Below are 5,564 nucleotides of genomic sequence, written 5' to 3' on the forward strand. Positions count from 1 at the left end.
TTAAAAAAAAATAGGACTCAGACCATCTACTCTCACAGGATGGCGGGAAACAACAAGATCACGATTCACAGGGAAGCATTATGAAAAGTGCAAATAGGAAGTGAGGGACTGCTGTCCCAGAACCGAGATGAAAAGAGACAAGAGAAGAGTAGTGAGCAGTGTTCCTGGCCCCGGGATGGCTCCACAGAGTTGCTTCCGGCTTTTCCCCACCTTGTCTCCCTAAAACTCATGAGCCCCTTGTTCCCGAGGTGCTGCCGCTATATGTTACTCTAGTTACAGAGAGAAACCTGGCAAGTAGCGGGTTCTTTCTCAACGTTGAATGGAGCAGAGAGAAAGAGGGCAGATGTCTACCAGTTTTATGACTTTATAGTCCATCACACCACTCTCACTGGGACCCAACTAAGCTGAAAGGCAGGCTTTAATCCTAAAAAGGGGCTTGGAAAAAATGATACAAACACATGAATGCCGAACGCCACTTCCAAATTTAACCTGTAGGTCCTATGGAAAGAGCAGCTCTCATCTCTCCAAAGACAAGACAGTTTGACAGTGGCTGACATTCCAGGGAACTTTCTGGTGTGGAGAATCAATTGACAGTCACATTTGAGATTCCTAAGCTTCCTTTTAAAGTCTCAAGGGTTCCCTTCCAAACATAACCTCCAAACTCCATGTAGAAATACATGGAAATTGACAGTTTTGAGAAATTTGAGAAATTCATTTGAAAGACAGTTTTGAGAAATTAGAGCTGATTTTCACCCATCAGACTGGAGAAATTTTAAAAGGTTGGTAATAGTTCTGGCCTTGTAGCTCAGTTGGTTTGAGTGTCATCCCTATACACCAAGGTTTTGGGTTCGATCCCGGTCAGGGCATATACAAAGATCAACCAATAAGTGCATAAATAAGTGGACGAACACACCAATGTCTGTCTGTCTGTCTGTCTGTCTGTCTGTCTCCCTTCCTCTCGCTCAAATAAATAAAGTTTAAAAAGTAAATCAAAAAGGTTGGTAATACCCAGCATGGACTAGGGTATGGGGAAGTGGGACCCCCATTCACTACCGGGAGCAGTGCATATTGGGACAGTCTAATTTGGAGAACAGCTTGGCAGCAACTACCAGAAGTTTAAGTCAGCAAGCTCTTGACAATTCCACTGCTAAGTATCATCTTACAGAAATACCCTTCCACATGCACACAGATGTATGTTTATCACTAGGGAAAAATGAAGATGGCCTAGATGCATTTTTGTATTCCTTTTGGTGAAATAAATGATATTATATCTACAGTATGATCTACTGTAAAGCCATTTTTTAAAACACCTTGGTAGATCTCTCTGTATTGATATGATAAGCTCTCTGGGTGGAAAAAGCAAGTTACAGAACCAGATGTGATCCCAGCCATGTACCCAAAGCTACATCTGTGTATATATACAGCTGTAAAATGCACATAAATGCTAGACACCTGGGAAGAATTACACCCAGCTTCTAACAGTGGTCAGCTTGGGGGGTGAGGGGGGGGGAGGATGGGGCAAGAGCGAGGCACTTTCACCTCTTACTCTCTTACATATAAGATATTGTTGGCATTTTTTACAAGCACATAAGTTATGTAATTATATATAAAGAAAGAAAAAATGAGGTATGAACCTTTTGAGCAAGTTACTTTACATCAGCAAACTTTATGCTGTATAAGAGGAGTTTCTAAGGTAACTTTTGGCTCTAAAATTCTACAAACACTAAATAAATAAATACATTTTCAAAGAATACTTTGAAACCAAAGGTTTAACAACCTGCTTGAGTCAGGATCCACTGTGAAATTTGCTAAGCAGGTATTAGACACCAGAGTCTCATGATAGGTGTTCAATAAATATTTGTGGATTGAATGAATAAATTACTCATTATGATGAAAAAAAATTTGCTAAACATCTCCAGGGATTCTGAATCTGTAAGGCTCCTCGAAACTATTGCTGAGTTGTTTTATTTATTTATTTATTTTAAATATATTTTTATTGATTTCAGAGAGGAAGAGAGAGGGAGAGAGAGAGAAACATCAATGATGAGAGAGAATCATCATTGATCAGCTGCCTCTTGCACGCCTCCCACTGGGGGCCGAGCCTGAAACCCGGGCATGTGCCCCTGACCGGAATCGAACCCGGGACCCTTCAGTCCACAGGCCAACGCTCTATCCACTGAGCCAAACCGGCCAGGGCTGTTGTTTTATTTTGATAGTTTTATCAGAACAAATGTAGTCACTGAAGGCTCTGGAAGGAAAAGAGACCTTCGCAAAGTCCAAAGTTCCCCCTCCCCCATGCCCTGTGCCTCCTCCCCTCCTGCCCCAGGCCCTAGGCAAAAAAAATGTTTCCCCTTTCTTCCGCCTTAGCCCCCCCAGATTGGACCAGCTGTGAGCAACGTAGAAATAAATCTCAAACATTCTGAAGAGCTCCAAAGACATTTCCTCCCTCCTGGAGGAGGAGGAAGAGCATCCTTTGAGGAAGATGCTAAATTGCCTTAATTATGTGTCTTTGGAAGGCACAAGTGCCCATCTGCTTTCCTGGCGGGGGGTGTGGATGCATGCTAAGCACAAATATAAATCAGGCCAAATACAAACACAATTAGCAGGTCCATGCAGCCCTGTCATCTAGAGAAAGAGCGAGAGTGGTGCGCCAGGGCGCCTCTTGGACCTGGGTTCCAGTTGGAGCAGCAGCTGGCATGAACTCTGGACAATGGGCAGTGAGGCCTGGGGGGGTGAGGCCACAGTGAGGTGCTAGGGAGAGGCTGCGGGAGTGGGGGTCTCCAACTGGGGCAATGCTGACCCCATGCAAGAGCAAGACCATAAAGTCACGGAGTCATTGGACCTTGATAAACGTGAGAAGCAGAAGAGGCTCTGGGATGGCATCGTGGAATGAGCACACAGGCTCAGTATCCACTGAGCCAAACCCTGGCCCTGCCACTTATTAGCCATGTGACTTTGGACGAGGTCTGTGGCCCTGACTGGGGCTTTCTCTGATGTAAGAGGGGAATAGTAGTACCTCCTTAGATTGGAGTGGGGAGGAGTGTGATGTGTATACAGCTCTTCACATGAGGCCAGGCAGGATTAAGTGCTCGAGAGTTGACTCTTATGTTACTTCTCACTGTCATTTGCCCTGAAATGCCTACGATGGACCCTTCATTCTCTTTCTCAGGTAGGAAGGATGCAGAGAAGAGATGAAACAAATTCTAGGAACGACAGCAACTAATCCGTGTCCCTGGAGGAAATCCACGCAACCTGTGGGACTCAGTTTCTCCATTTATAGCATAAGGTCTAGAGCAGGGGTGGCGAACCTTTTGAGCTCGGCGTGTCAGCATTTTGAAAAACCCTAACTTAACTCTGGTGCCGTGTCACATATAGAAATTTTTTGATATTTGCAACCATAGTAAAACAAAGACTAATATTTTTGTTATTTATTTTATATATTTAAATGCCATTTAACAAAGAAAAATCAACCAAAAAAATGAGTTCGTGTATCACCTCTGACATGCGTGTCATAGGTTCGCCATCACTGCAAACTGGTTGATACAAAGATCAACCAATTTATTGATAAACTTATTTATCAATTTATGTTTAGTTTTTTTTTTAAGTGCACAACTCAATGGTAAACTATATTTAGAGAATGATGCAATCCTCAAACCATCAACGTATGTTCACAGATTTGTACACCCAGCACCACAATCAACTTTAGAACATTTTTATCACCCAAAAAAGAGACCCCCACCCCCACTCCTTAGCCATTACTCCCATCCCCCTCCACTCCCAGCCACTAATACTTTCTGTTCTTATAGAGTTTTCTCTTCCCTACACTATGTAACATTTGTGTCGGAATTCTTTCACTCAGTCTTCAAGGTTCATCCACGATGTGGCGTATGTCAATGTTTCATTCCTTTTGGCAACCCAATAATATTCCATTTTATGGGTGTGCCACAGTTTGCTTATGCATTCCTCCACTGATGGACACTCAGGTTGGTTGCAAAGTACAGAAGAATGTGTTTAAAAACTGTTCACCACAGCACTGTTTGTAGTGATGAAAAAAAAAAAAATGGAAGCAGCTAATGGTAGGGGATGGGTGACAGAAAACGCTGTTTCGTCTGTACAGTGATGCAATGAAGCCGTGAGAAACGCAGAGCAAAGACATTCACATATATTCTCCTCTGAAGAACGCAAACTTCAGAATAATTTACATGGAGACTGTGACCCTGCCTTTGTCCAAATACGCATTAGGTAATAAATCGTAATATGCACAGGGACCAAAAAACATGAGTGGTTATCTCTGAACAGTGATTTTTGGAGGTGGTGGCTTTTTTCTTGTATATACTTTTCCCCCTAAAATGTCTTCTGAAATCATATATTACTTCACTGGACACATAAGCAGTCTACTTTTCATCAGCAACATTTCTACACACAAATATTTTTCTCCTTTCCGAGTATGGCTCTGATGTTCAGAGTAAACCCTGAGCCCAGAAATGAATCTGTCTATGGAAAGGCTGCTTACACTTTTTGCTTTTGTTGCCTGCGGATGAAAACAACATCAAGGAAGAAGGACTTTGACAGGAGAATGTAGAGACCATGAGCCTTAGGGAGGAAAGAGTAAAAATAAGCACAATGTCAGTTTGCCAAGGAGACGGGGCCATTCTAGAGGATACTCTGGTTCTGACCATCTAGTACTTTATGCATAGTGACAGCACCAGGCTGCCTCCAGAATTTATCCTGAGAAGAAAAGCTGAGTCAGGGAGAAATCCCCAAACACCTGCTCATCATTCAGAACAGCGTGACTTGGACCGTTATGGGCTGAGGATGAAGGTAGTTCTCTGGCAAAGAGAGGAAGACTTGGGCATGTGCTGGGCTATGTCCAGCTTTTATATATATACTAGAGGCCCGGTGCACGAAATTCATGCACGGGGGGCGAGGGGGGAGTTGTCCCTCAGCCCGGCCTGCGCCCTCTCGCAGTCCAGAACACCTCAGGGGATGTCAGCCTGCCGGCTTAGGCCCAATCCCTGGCAGTCAGACATTCCTCTTGCAGTCTGGGGCTCTCACAGTCCAGGACCCCTTGCTCCTTACCACCTGCCTGCAGCGGAGATGGGAGAGGCTCCCACCACTCTGCTGCACTCACCAGCCATGAGCCCAGCTTCTGGCTGATTGGCACTTCCCCTGTGGGAGTGCACTGACCACCAGGGAGCATCTCCTGCATTGAGTGTCTGTCCCCTGGTGGTCAGTGTGTATCATAGCAACCGGTTGTTCTGGTCGTTCCGCCGTAACAGTCACTTAGGCTTTTATTATATAGATAGATTTCAGAGAGAAAGGGAGAAGGATAGAGAGATAGAAACATCAATGATGAAAGAGAATCACTGATCGGCTGCTTCCTGCATGCCCCACACTGGAGACTGAGCCTACAACCTGGCATATGCCCCGACTGGTAACCGAACCATACTTCTTAGTTCATAGGTCGATGCTCAACAACTGAGCCACACCAGCTGGGCAGAACATGTTTTTAAATGCATAAAATATGCCTGGCGGGTTTGACTCAGTGATTGAGTGTCCACCCA

This window comes from Myotis yumanensis, unplaced genomic scaffold, assembly GCF_028538775.1.
Source record: "Myotis yumanensis isolate MYYU_CA2020_CCGP unplaced genomic scaffold, mMyoYum1.0.hap1 SCAF_2, whole genome shotgun sequence".
NCBI classification, from domain to species: Eukaryota; Metazoa; Chordata; class Mammalia; order Chiroptera; family Vespertilionidae; genus Myotis; species Myotis yumanensis.